Raw genomic sequence first — 14,658 nt, forward strand, 5'->3', positions numbered from 1 at the left:
AGAAATTTAGTTAGCGCTCCTTTCTCAAGGGAGTTCAAATATTAAAAAGACGAAATGACCTGAGATTAACATGGACTCATAAATCCTAAGGCTTTTGATTGTTCCACCTATTAGAGTGAGCTAACATCCTACAACTGATCTTGGCCAACTCTTAAGGAGACCCATGGTTGTTGGCTGCCATTCAACAACAGCTTTTAGTCAGCACTTCCCAGCCATGGAGACTCCAGGATCTATCTGCTCCTCTTCTAGGCGAGTCCCAGTGTTTGCTTCCTCAAATAGCTACAGGTTGGCTGAGTCTTTCAGCCACTGGACAGCTCAGTATTATTCCCTTAATACCTGCAGCTAAAGCATTTATCTACCTCTCTAGAAATATCTAAAATGTCTGTAGCTCTCAAGTCCTCTAAAATCCTATAAAAGAAGTAAGCTTATAATACTGCATGTTGTCACACCCATGCTATATTTTCTCCATAGCAGTCACTACCATTACTTAAATTCTTATTGTTTTCCTATGTATTATGTCTCCCCTTCCCCAGGACTTTGTCTTGTTTATAGTTGTAGCCTCAGTACCAGGAACAGCGCCTGGCATGTTTATGCTCAATACACCTTGGCTTTGAGTTTGAGTAAAGAAGTGCACAGGAACAGAGCATCTGATTGACAGTTAACCTAAGAGTCTATGTCCAAGGTAAAAAGGTAACTGGAAAGAGCAAGGTATTAGTCTAAGGGCCCGGGAGGGTCCATATGACCAGATCTTCCTTGGTTCCCGGCATAGGAATTCATGGCTTTGGTATTTTGTGGGCCTCAGGTGCTCAAATAGACTAGCCATTAAGGGTAGACACTGAAATGGCCAGGCAAAATTCTTTACCCTAGGAGTGGTTCTATCTATTTGTATTGATAACTTAAAAGTGTGGGGGAAGCAGAATATGATGATGAAAAGCCCTCTTTCTAGTGAGTGGGATGAGAGAGAGACTGGAGGAGGCACTGATAGTCTCACTGATAGTCTCCAGGCTAGTCTCACTGAGGCTGGCATAAAATAATTGGTATGATTAAAATAAATACAGCCCTCTAATTTTTCCCCCACAAAGCCACATACAGTAAATAAATTATTTTGAGAAACCAAAGGTTGGGGGTAAACAGTGGTACCCCTTGCACTTGAAATGTTCTGAATGGAAATTTCCATAGTGAGAACAGGCACTGAGAGGTAATAACATAGGTGATTTCAGCAATGTGCAGGAAAACCCTGGGCTGTCAGATATAGAAAAAGACGACGTACCATGAGTGAAGCTACCCCAAAAAATCAACTCTAATGTCTAGGACCATGCTGTTTTCATCGCATCTCTCTGATATCAGGTGGGCGGATAATCATGCCTTCCCTCTTCCATCCCTTTCATAACACACACACACACACACACACACGAACACACCTGATCTCACTGGCAAAATCGCAGCTAATGCACTGTACTAGGCTGTATCTTAAGGATACCTGTGAAAATGCAGAGACTCTTTCCCTGAGTCCAAGGCAGATATAAGGGATACTCTGGAGTATGTTATGTTTTGTTTATCTATAGAGAAACAAAAACTATGGTTTATAAATTAAACCAACCTCCCTCCCTCTCCCTCTTTCTCTCATTTTGTCCACACTGAATGCTTTCTCCACTTGTAGAAAAGCTATAGTCAATGAACTGTTGTGGAACTAGAAATATGTAAATAAAGTGAGAACTTTTGCTAACTGCCAGGCTGCCAACATGCATTGAACAGATCTGCATCCTCTCCACGTGTTTTCTCCCCATCTTCTTTATACTTTCTCTTTAAAAAATTAGCTAAAACTGCATTCTCACAACAGGTCACAGTACTATTTGTATTACTAAATGACTCTTCTCTTGTCTAAGAGGACTCCTGAAAGGCTTTATTTATCGTAATACGTTCCTCTAGTGCATTATGTAGATAATTACTTGACAACCGACCAGAGGAGTAGGGACAAAGAGGACGAATTTAAAACCAAACCTACTGCTAACTGAAAATGAATCAAAACTAGACAGAAGAATTTTAAATTTTTGATCTTAAGTGAATGAAAAATAATTGTTTTAAAAATCAACCGTGATGCAAATTTCTTCTAAAATGCGGTAACGTTTATCTATTTTCTCCTTATATTAGACATTTTTGGGAATGGAGACAAGCAGCGCCATATTAGTGACTGTATCCTAGACCTAACCATCTGTGATTTGTCAGCTGCAAAACTTGTCCATCACCATGTCCATCATCAGTAATCCGAGCTGCTGAGGTTTTGTTGATATAATTAGTGTTACACTACACTAACCCTACTTAATGTTACTGATATGAGGATGGTACTTTCATCTTAATTTGAGAAGCAGAGTTAATAACCTGTCTCCCTTTTGATCTCTCGAGTAATGAAATTAGCTTTAAAAGAGAAGTGAGTTGGCTCACATACATGTATACAGGCCAGAAACCTGTTAAAAAGTCCAGTGCCATTACAATTTCACTTTTTTGCCAGATGCCATTATTGAATTGCAGGTTCATTAACTCTCAAATACTGTCTCCCACAATCTTCCAACAATTTCAGTTCCACTTTAATTTAGAGATAATGTTTGTGAATGAATTTTATGTTAATCCATAAACTATTCATAATTTTGTTATGGACTAGAAATCGGCACTTAATGAATAAAAAAACAAGATACTGAAAAAACATGCCCTTTTTTAATAGTCAATGCAAATTTTCACAGGGGCGCTGATCATCTTCTCAATCTAGGCCAGTGCATATTTATTGAACAATCAATATCCCTACACTTGACATTTAAACATTTAAATCGTATATAGCAACGTTAAAAGGAATAGTTTCAGCACTGTACTTATTTCTGTGTTAGTGTTTACTTCTCTGTTAAGTAAATAAAGGAGTGAAGTAAATGCAGGGGTGGGCAAAGTAGGTAAATTACCAGCCATCATTACCTAAAAGGTAAATCGTAAGTAAGGATACGAAATAATAAAAAAAGAAGACAAATAATACAAATAAATAATACAATAATAAATAAAATACAAGAATAAATCCTGTGTTTCAGTACTCACAACTGTAAATCTACTTTTGCACACCCTTGTATAGTCTCTAGTGTTAATTTAATCAAATGATCTCCTCATCTCCCCCTTTATTCTAAACAGTTATTTTCAAAGCTTGACAGACATTTCTTTGGCATTGCAGACCTATTAAGCAGTGGGATAGCATTGTGGAGAGAGTGACATTTCTATGCCATATTCTAATTTAGTGTCCTTTGGTCCTCTCTAAAAACAGGAGTTGTTGATGTTTTAAAGGTTTGAAATTATTTCTACTAAAATTGATACATATTATCTATAACTACTAAGTAAAGGAAAATTGATAAAATAGGATATACCAAAACATGGGAGACTTTCTCTTAAAAACGAGTTCTTGCACTTTTTACATTACGGTGTTATAGTAGAAGACATTGTATTTCCTTTTGGTAAGTCACTTAACACATAATTATATGCTAATATCATACACTGCACTAGACGCTTAGGAGCCGGAAGAATCAGTTCCAGCTTTAGGTTAGTAAACTTCGAACAAACGACACTCAGAGCAAAGGCTTTTTCTTTTCTTTCCAGAACGGACTTATCTGGCTTTCCCGCTTTAAGCACGTCGGGGCCTAGTGGGATATTTCCGGCAAACGCGGCCTCTTCCAAGCCTCAGTTTCGCAGAAGCTCCCCCTCTCAGGGTCCAGGGCAGCGGGAAGGTGGGTTTAGGCGCGCGCCGCCCCCTCCCGGCGCTTTACTCTTCTTCCCACCCAGGGCGGGGAGGCGACAGAAACGGAAATACCGGCCTCGGGGGGCTGGGCTCCGGGGACTCACCAGCTCCCCCTCCGCTCTCCCCCCTCGGGCCACTCAGCTTTCCCTCCCAGCAAAACGTCAACCCCTTCCAGCGACCTCAACATCCACCTGCTCCAGCGCCCCACACCCAGCCCGCCTCCAGCCGGCTGCCAATCACTGGCTGCCGCAGGTTCTGTGCTACCGAGACACCTTGGTTTTCGCTCCCTGGTTCCGCCCCCTCCAAAACTGCTTCCCGCCCTTCGGGCTCTTTGTCCAATCACCAGCTAGTGAGTGTCCTTTGGTTCCCGCCCCCTCAATCCCCGCCTTCCCGAAGTCCCGCCCTCTCCCTTAAACCTGACGGAATCACCTGACCCGGAGGCGCTCTGTCTGAAAGGAGGCAAGAAGGGGCGTGTGCATGGAGGGGAGGGGCACGAGAAGAAAGGGGGGATGCCGGGAGTGGGGCGGGGAAAAGGGTTGTCAATCCAATCTCGCGAGAGAGGACGGAAGCCTGTGGGAGTCCGTGGCCTTTAAAGTGCCGTTCAGCCCTTTCCTCCAAGGGTAGTTTGTAAACACTGCTGAGCTCAGGCCTCCCTGGCGACCGAAAGGAGCATGAATTAGTGACTTAGAAAGGTGAGTGGTGATGGGGAGAGGGCCGCAAGGCTGGAGACTGTAGGGCTATGGAGAAAGAAGGCACTAACATGGCGACGTCGCTCACCATAGTCCCCACCCCCCGCTTCCCATCACCTCGGGCGCTCCTGCCTCGGCGCCCAGCCCTCGGGGCGACTGACTGTGCTGCCACCCCAGCGGCCGCGCTGCGTCGGCTTCTGGAGCCCGACCGCCCGGCCGGACCGTTAGGTAACTGCCGTTCGTTGTTCCGGCCCCTCCCCGCTCGCGCGCTTTCCTAACGAAGAGGAAAAAGGAATAACGGCTCCTCTTAGACCCCTCCCCCCGATTTATCTCCTTTAGTCAGTTCAGAGGTTCCTGGGTAACGCGTCGGGTCTGCTCAGGGATCAGGGAGCCTCCCTTCAGTCCTTGGTTTGAGCAGGAAGAGGGTTGGCTCTGGTTTCCCACTGAGAACTCAGTGGTTGGGGACTGTGTATGTGATGGTGGCGGGGATGTGGATGGGGAGGCGCGGCTGGAAAGAGGGTCAGGGTCACTTGCTGCGGTGGAACATGAAGGAACAAATGGTATGGAGAATCTGGGAATTGGAAGTCTCGGCCTTTTCTGCCCTTTCTTCCCCCTCACACTCCCGCCACCCCCACTTATCCCGGTGGGGCGGGGCTGAGGTGTGGATGTGTATTGATTCTTTTATTTCCCCCCACATTTTACCTCCCTGGGTGGACTGCAGACCTTCTGTTGGGAAATAACCTGTGCTTTTCATTGATGCCCTAGAGACCAGAGCCCCGCGTGTGTGTGTGTGTGTGTGTGTGTGTGTGTGTGTGTGTGTGTGTGTTCTCTGTTCGCTCGTTGAACTGAAACTGGAAGGAGGGAGAGGGTGGAGGAGCTGGGGACCATTTGTGTGCCCTTATGTAGTATAAAATTGCTCTCGCTTAATGGGGGCGTCTTAAAACTGGTGAAGCCAAGAGTAACACTACAGTGAATGTGATGGAGTAAAAGGGATTACTCCTGATGAACTTTAGTCATATTGACTAATCCTTAAATTATAATGTGAAAGCTACAATTTCTTAGGAATTTTAAATCTTGGAAACGGTAACAATGTATGAATTTAATGTATATATTTGAAATCAGAACAAAAACTGTTCCTCTGAGCACATTTTGTCCTACTTGAAGAAATTCATAATCACTGGCATTGTCAGTAATAGCCTTTCTAGGCATAATCTTTAACCATGTATTCTTGGTCTCCTGTACCAAAGCTATGAAGGTGAGAATTTTGTTAAAAAGTCAGTCCTACAGGGTTAAGTGCCCTGAAAGACACATACAGTAGCAATTATATCTCCTAATTAAATTTGTTACACTGACTGAGGAATCCATTGTAAACACTTTTTTTCAAAATTGCAGGAACATTTATGTAAAGTATATGAAAAAATAGAGATTCCCTTATGCAATCAAGAAAACAGATTTAAGGAAGTTCATGCATCTTTATGGCCACCAGTAACTGAGTTACAGTTAAGAGTCTTAGTCTTTGTAATTATAAGAATCTTCCAAATTTACTGTGGTTTGTATGCTACTTTCCCAAAACATGTTTAATCTGGCTTTGAGAAGATGCTACTACCATTAATTTTTTAATTATTTAAAATATATTGTGATAATTTAGAATTTAGGTGTTTGTATTTTAATTGTCAGTAAGGAAGGAGCTTTCAGGGACTTTTGTGTGTGTGTTTTTAAGGTGCATAAACATGTATTCCAAAAATTACTGCATTTTTTCACTTGGAGTATTTGTTTCATGTTTTTAAACCAAGATAATAATAGGAATGGTTATTATGTCAGCTCTTTAATATTTTGCAGGGATACTTTTTATTGGTACTCAGGATTTGGAAGCAATATGAATATCCAAAAATTACATGCTATGCATCAAACGTCTACTACCTATAACTAGCGTTAACTCAAGAAATCATCTACATTTTTCCTACCTAAATTTTTGTATTTTGGAAAGTTGGGTTTCAATAATTTATTTATTTGTTTTTAAATATATCTTTATTGATTTCAGAGAGAGGAAAGGAGAGAGAGAGAGATAGAAACATCAATGATGAGAGAGTCATTGATCTCTGCCTCCTGCACACCCCCAGCTGGGGATCGAGCCCGCAACCAGGGCATGTGCCCTGACCAGGAATCGAACCCTGATCGCCTGGATCCTAGGTTGATGCTCAGCCGGGCGGGTTTCAATAATTTATATGTTCTCTGCTATTATATAAATTGTTAGATCAAGTTTGTGGATCTTACTATGTCACCATGGGAAAATAACAGAATCTTTCATGTAAAACCCAATGGGTGACAATAATTGGATATTCAACTGATCTTTATAAAAATCAACACATATGGTACATGTTATGCTGTTCTTTGTAATTAAAATGTACTGTAAAAAAATTTGCATTGTTGTAGTCAATAGTTTAACTGAGTATTTCTGTGTTTATCCTGTACTCACCTCTATTATTTCAGGCTAAGAACTTAGCTAAAATGCTGCATGTTCTCTTAATGTTTTTAATGACGAGGTAGTAGTGATAGTATTTACCTATTTCTATCTAGGAGAATACCCCATAAAACATTTTATTTCTTCTGTTCTGTTTCTTAAGCTCAGCGTCAAAAGTTAGAATAAAGTATAGTTTCATAGAAATTTAAGGAAGTTTGTGGATCTTTAAAGTCAACAATAATTTGAATTATTTTACATATATTATAAATATATATCATATAATTATATATACATATATTTATTATGTACTATTTTCACTTATTCTTTTTAACCTTGAAACTGGTGTCTTTATTTACATTTTTAAGTACATTTAGTGATGCTTTTTTTTTCCTTCTTGGCATTTTGCAGTTGGTAGTAAAGTGTTTAAAAACTTTTGCAACAGGAAAGGACATAAATAAATAGAATGTTTTGGGGGCAAGGCCTGTTCACTCATGCCTGTATTGTGTATCTTAAAGATAGTGGTTCTCAACCATGTTTTCTGTCTTAATACCTAAAGAATAGAAAACACTTTCAACAGTAGTAGTAGCTTATTACCAGAGAGACTCTCAAAATTAATCAGGAAAGGCAGGGTAGGAATCATTGTAATTAGCAAAAACTATTTGAAAAAATACCAAGTGCATTTTGGCTATTTTGATAATATATGGTTTCCTTCATGTGTAATTAAATTTATAAATATGTTCCCTAAATGTTCTTTGGTTTCCCTAAGTGAACCTTTGCTATTTCAGTTTTATAGCTTCATTTTTTTCTAATTCTGCTTTTTGGGCTAGTGTGTTTCTTTTTATTTATTGAACGTTTGTTAGAATAGTGTTACTAGAAATCAACTCCAGTTTTGCCCTATTAACAAATAATCTTTTTCATTATTTTTGTTGCCTTCTAGTTTGTGCATATATATTATCATTGTTACAGAATTATAATATAGAATTTTGTTTTATTTTACTTTTATAGCATTAGCATTTCTTCCATGTTATCTAACCTTTGTGTAATATTTAATGGTTACATGATGTTTACCAAATGACTATTAAAATGTCCTCAATTTTAAGTGCCCAGCAGGAAAATAATTGTCTTCAGTTTTTGCCTACTTTAACATTGAATTGAGCATCTCTGTGCATATATCCATTTGCTTATTTTGAATTGTTTACATAGTATACTAATCTCAAATGAGATCACTAGGTCAGAGGATATAAATATTTTTACAGTTGCCAGTTTTTTGCCTCCCCAAACATTTGAACAAATTTACATCATCAGAATATGAATACATCAACTTTGTCATAATTTCACCAACTGTGGAATTGTGCTTATTAATAAAGGATTGTTTAATTAGGAATGATTGATGGAAATGAGTTGCATTACTTAGCAGTTTGATTTAGTTGACCATATCAGTCTGTAGTTATTTGTGCACCAGTGATCTATGTGCTGGGACAGATATATTCCAAATTTACTGTCATTTCACTGACTGTTTCTCTTAAAGATTACAAAAAAATTTTTTTAAAATATGTCTTTATTGATTTCAGAGAGAGGAAGGGGAAGGGAGAGATAGAAACATCAATGATGAGAGAGAGAATCATTAATCGGCTGCCTCCTGCACACCCTCTACTGAGGATCAAGCCCACAACCCGGGCGTGTGTTCTGACCGGGAGTCGAACCTCTATCTCCTGGATCATAAGTCGATGCTCAACCGCTGAGCCACATAGGCCAGGCTACAAAAATTTTTGACAGTCTAATAACAATAATCCTTAAATTTTATGCAGTCTTACATAGTTTACATGTTGGATGTTTTATGCTAGTTTGTTTTAATATAAGAGCTATCTTCTGAACTATAGATTTATGAACTACTAACTCATAATGACATTTTCATATAGGTAACCCTTGAAATAAAGAATATGCATGTTATAGCCAAATTGAGTTGTTTCCTCAGTATCATTTTCTGGTACATAGTACGTATGTCATCAGTGTCTTAGGGTAGTTTTTAGTAGCCAGATTGTCATGGGTCTACCATTTATTATCCGTGTCACCTTGAGCAAATAATATAACTTCTCTATATCTGTTTCCTTATTTTTAAGAAAAACAATAAATAATTAACATATATACAATGCTTAAAACAGTGTCAGGAACTTAATGAGTACTTAGTATGTGCTGTGGTAATTATTGTTAAAGTTCATTCAGAAGTAATAATAATCTGTCATAGGCCCTCCAGGCATGTGTATCAGCGATGTAGCTTGAAGACAGTACATCAACCGTCTGTTTGGTAGCTTTGACAATATAGTTGAGTGTCCCTAGGAATTTGTAATTTGTGGTAGAATTTACCACCTTAGAATTTTCATAAATCCATGTGAGAGGATATCTCATTTTTTGTTTCACATACGCCCCTTCACCCCAAGTCAGACTTTTTCTATATAAAGCTCATGCAATATAGCATATCTATATTTTGAGATGTTAGAATTGTTATGTTATGATTTCCATAAAATCCAGGTATTATTTTTTTTCTTTTCTACCAATCCCACTTATAAACATTTCAGAGAGAGCTTTAATTTCTTTCCCGCCATAGTGGAAGAGATGATTAAATTAAAATACCACGTTTTCAATGTTTGTTCTTTTGAATTCTTTACTAACTATTTAACTATCGTAACATCATCTGTTCTCAACCAGTGTCAAGAGTCACTGGTATCTTTTATCATTTTTAAGGAAGGCTGTTAATGATTGTTGAAATATGGGTGTTTGAGAATTATTCCTGTGGTAACATCTCTTTCACTTAACTTGAATTTTGACATACTTTGAGAGTAGAAAGAGGTGAGCTTAGCAGTGTTGTAATAGGAATTGTATATAATTCTTACCCTATCTTATTTGTGGATTCTTCATAATGAGAAATTGTTTATGTACTCTTAATAGCAATGATGACTATGAATTGTTGTATTTGGGGAGCTGTGAATTTGTTTTCTTTTTACTTTTACAAAAGACAAGTTTTAGTAAGAAGAAAGCAATGATAAGTACATTTTATACACCTACCTTGAACAAAAATAATGCATTGGACATTATTTCAAATAACAGATAAGATTACCAAATCTAAAATGATGTTACTAATAAAAACTTCCATTAGCACTGTTCATATTCATAAACATTAATCTGTATGTTCTTTGTATTTACATATTTCTAATGTTCTGTTGTAATTTTAAACTATAAAACAAGAACTTGCTTGCCTTACATTACCTAACGATTAGAGGCCTGTGAATAATCAAAACTCACTTTAAAAATGAAATTTAACTTGGACTACTGATTTTTATTAAAGAATATTTTGAGATATTGGGCTGACATCACTATTCAGATACTAATTATGTACTTTCATGAATACAATATTGATAAAAGTCTGTGATACTCTTTATATGTCCCATCAACTTTGAGGAATTTCATCAAAACTTCAGTATACTCGTGGGAGTTGTGATACGTGTGAAGGACATCTGTCATGTCTGCTGTGAGTGGGGAAGAATTAAAAAGTGCTTTCCTCATTAAAGCTGGGCTTATACTTTTCTCATATTGGAGGAGTTTGATTTCATTACATTGATGGACTAAACGTTATGTATCAAATAACATTGGGTTAGAGATAAATGTAAAAATCTTCTAAATCTTAAACTACCACATGTAGTTCTCAGTTTTTGGCTTTAAAAATAAAGAAGGTAATAAGATTAGATTAATTAAGCATTAGGAAAATGTACATTGAAAGTCAAAATAAAATACAGTAAAACTTCTAATAAACTTAATGGATACCTCAGTATGAGTACCATGCACTGTACTATGTATTTTACACATATTTTCATTTATTCTTTTTGACAACCCTGAAATTGATATATTGTTTCTTACTGGAGAGGATTGTAGTGAAATCATGCTATTTAAATTTTTCCTAATATAGAATTATAAAGATACTTTAACATTGAAAAGGGAATGAAGTCCTTCCAGCTGCAGGTTTTCAAACTCTTAGGTTTAAGTTTGTTATTATGCCCATTTTGCTGTCCTCATAGTGAACTCTAGGATTAATTCGTGCATTTTGTGGTGCTCAACCAACATATAAGGGAATTGTAGCACAGAGGAAACTCTGTCTATAAGGTGCTGCTGATGCCCTTGACGCCTTGGTACACAAGCTTACCCTCCTGGGCATCTTAACATTTTTTGCTCTATTATCTAATTCTTCATCACAAATTACCACATACTTTGCATCTTAAAACAACACAGATTTGTCTCACAGTTTTTATAGTTCAGATTTCCAACTGGGCTCAGCTGAGTCTTCTGCTTAGGGTCTTACAAAGCCAAAATCAATATGTTGGCAGAGTTACATTTCTTTTTTGGAGCCTCTGGGGAAGAATTCACTTCCAGGTTCATTCAGATTGTTGGCTGAATGCAGTTGTAGGACTGAGGTCCCTCTTTTCTTGCTGACTGCCAGCCAGGGCTGATGTTTGCTCCTGGAAGCTGAAATGCTTTCAGTGCTGCCCTCTCCAGTAATGGTAGGTCAGATCTCTCTCCCATGCTTCTAATCTCTGTGACTGCTGCTGTGACTGCTGAATCTCTGATTCCAGAGGGAGAAAGTTCTGTGCTCATGTAATTAAATTGGGCCCCCTGGATAACCCAGGTAATCTTCTTATTTTAGGATCTGTAATCTTTTTACAGCTTCAAAGTCCTGCCATGTAACATAACCTATTTACAGGTTCCAGGGATTAAGGTATGGGCATCTTTGGGGGAAGGGATCATTCTACCTACTACACTCATGCACCTGAAAAGAAATTTTATTTAAAAAGTTGAAAAAAATATAATTTCTGGCTTTTCTAGCTACCACTATTTTATAAATACCCTATTTCCATGGTGATTTGATACTATCATTCATTTTAGAAAACAAACTTGACTTTCCATGTTGATAGCACTCTTGCAAACATTGTGAAGTTCCTAAAACCCATCTTACCTTCTGTAAGTGACAAGCATCAACCCAAGGTAACACAGTATAAAAAGGGCAAGAATCCTCTGTATGGGCAGGGAAAGCAGTGTTATGACAGGAATCAGAATGGCTGTGGTGGGCATAAAAAGCTGATTTTCCACAAAAAGGCTAAACTACAAAGAAGATTGTGTTGAGGCTTGAATGGGTTGAGCCTAACTTCAGATCTAAAAGAATGCTGGCTATTAAGAGATGCATACATTTTGACCTGGGAGGAGATGAGTAAGGGCCAAGTGATATAGCAGCATATTTTGTTTTATTACGTGACAGTAAAATCTCAATATGTTCACTTAAAAAATCTTGAATTAATTCATCTTTAACAGTTGGAAACTTCTGTTGTTCCTTTTTCTTATTGAAGCTTTATTTACTTTCCACTCCTCTAACAATTTTATTTGAATCCAGTGTATTTTAATATTTTAAAGTATTTATTAATCACCTTATCTCTGCAACAAATATAAATTAAACTTTTCAGAGTTTTTTACTGATTTCCTCTTTGTTTTGTTCTCATGGAGCTCTCTGTCAGGATGGTGCACTTTTGGACAATATTTTGAGAGTGGAAATCATTAAATAAAAGTGTTTTTATTGTTCCAGTCATTACACTATACAATATATCTGAATTCAAAACATTCCTAAGCATCGGGCAAAACACCATTATTAAAGCCATACTTTGCTTTAACAGAAATATTTATAAGACAGGAAAAAATGCAAGTCTGAGATGTAATGGTACCTTGATTAATGGAAGCTTTAATACACTCTTATTTTAAATTATTCCCTTTTTTGGTCCATGGAGGGTTTTACATCCTGGGGCAATGCATTGTAATAAGATTTGATCTGGGTGAGAGAGATGAGTTTCATTTGAAGAGTAGAAGAATGAGGACTTAAGGAAAGTAGGCAGATCGTTTTTAGGAAAGCACACATATGGAAGTTGAGATGGAAATTGATTTTCTTAAAACTTATCTTGTTCAGATGTCTTTTGGAAAGTCTTAGTTACCTTCAGTAATACATACAGCTGTGTGAATACTGCTGCCTTGAGAGACTGTCCCCCTTTTGCCTAGTGTCAGTTCTTCCACAAGACCAGAAGCCAGCTCTTTCTTCCAACCAGGATTGCCTTTATGTTAGACTCATCTGGGTCAATGTCCAGGAAAATTCCTTTCTCGTGCTACCTTTTGAGCCCTGTTTCCTGGCACAGTATCAACCTTTTTCCAGAATACTTGCCTTCACCAGAGATGCTACCCCTTACCCATAGGTTAGTTATATCCAAATACCAGAAATACATAATACAGCAGCTAGGGTAGGGTAGAGACCTAGAAGATGGGAACCTTTACATTATCCTACAGAGCCACTTGTTCTTTGAATTGCTGCTTCATTTATAGTCCCCAAGTTACGTTTGTATAGCCGAATATCCCTTTCCCTTTAAGGAACAGGCTGTATATAAAACAGATTTTGGCTGCCAGCTTTGAAATGAATCTTTCTGGCTTCTGGTATTTGCATCAAAGTTTTAAACATACTAAGGCTATTTCAGCCAACTTTATTCAAGGTAAAGTGCAACCCTTGTCTGTACAACAAGGAAATCTCTGAGGTTCATGCATGACCTAATAATGGGAGAGAAAGTCTTTCCCTTTTAACATCCTGCTTCTGGGTTCACTGCCTTCCCCTAATGCATTTTGTAACCGAGCCTTCTGCCAGCTCTTACCCAGTCTCACCTTGGGCACTCCCATACTTACATAATGGTCCTGTACTTCATGGACTGCTTAAATGAGTTTGTCCTCCCAAAGTACAACTACATAGGTTTTTTCTTTACTTTGGCATTGGTAGTCTGGTCTTTCTATTTTCCCCTTTGTCACCTACATATTGGCCTTGCATACTTACAGAAGTCCTTGTGAACACTGGTCTTGCTCCTTGGTCACTTGGCAGGACTTTCTGCTTTTGAAAGTTCCTTTCAGTAGACTTTTAAGGCAGTAGACTGCCAACCATCTCACATTTTAAAATGAGATGATGACAGAAACAACTGATTGTCCACCAATATTCATTCTTTTCTTTTTCCTTTTTAGCTGAGCATATGGCAAAATAAAAAATATATTTCCCAGTTTTCCTGCTATCTATGGCCATATGACTTAAGTTCTAGCCTATGGAATATAAATGGAAGTTTCCTGTGAGATTTCTAAAAAGACTTCCTAAAGGTTGACTATTGCTTATCTCCCCATTCTTCCTGTTTTCTGATCAGCAGATGTAATGACTACACCTTGAGCAGTTATTTTAAACCATGAAGGGGATGCCACATGTTAAGGGTGGCAAAACAACAAAGTAGAAAGAGCCTGGGCTCATAATGATCATGGTTCTAGACTGCCTGTGTTTATACGAGAGAAATAAACTTCTGAGTCATTTAAGCCATTGTTATTTTGAGTTTTCTGTCAGTCACAGCTGAACCTAATTCTGATTCAGATATAAAAAAGTCAAGCTGTTTCCAAATAAGGAGCACATAAACTGGTCCCATGGATGTTGTGGTGTAGTACTGACACAAGAAACAGTATTAATCGTCACTCTGTTTTGATGCTCAGATTCAGCACTGCCATTTCACCTGTCGTCTATGACTACCTTTCCCTTCCAGTATGCTAAAAAACTTCGTTTTTCTTCTTTCACCAAGATTCCACTGCCATACTTCCATCCTTGAAACTTACACTTCTGATAATTGGCAGTGTGCCTGGAGTTA

General features: G+C 38.1%; 1 protein-coding gene across 6 annotated transcripts in view; it reads left to right on the plus strand.

Annotated features, from left to right (window-relative positions):
* Positions 1-4,291: 4,291 nt before the first annotated feature.
* The window catches only part of ATF2 (activating transcription factor 2), a 70,973-nt gene continuing 60,606 nt past the window's right edge, over positions 4,292-14,658 (plus strand). For 2 of the 6 annotated variants that reach the window (XM_081141804.1, XM_081141806.1), the window contains exon 1: positions 4,292-4,458. The gene's annotated coding sequence lies outside the window, so the exon portion shown is untranslated. Of the gene's footprint in view, positions 4,684-14,658 lie in introns of all 6 variants that reach the window. The other 4 variants (XM_081141805.1, XM_081141807.1, XM_081141809.1 and 1 more) reach the window with 3 other exon arrangements.

Source organism: Miniopterus schreibersii (genome assembly GCF_964146895.1).
Source record: "Miniopterus schreibersii genome assembly, chromosome: 7".
NCBI classification, from domain to species: domain Eukaryota; kingdom Metazoa; phylum Chordata; class Mammalia; order Chiroptera; family Miniopteridae; genus Miniopterus; species Miniopterus schreibersii.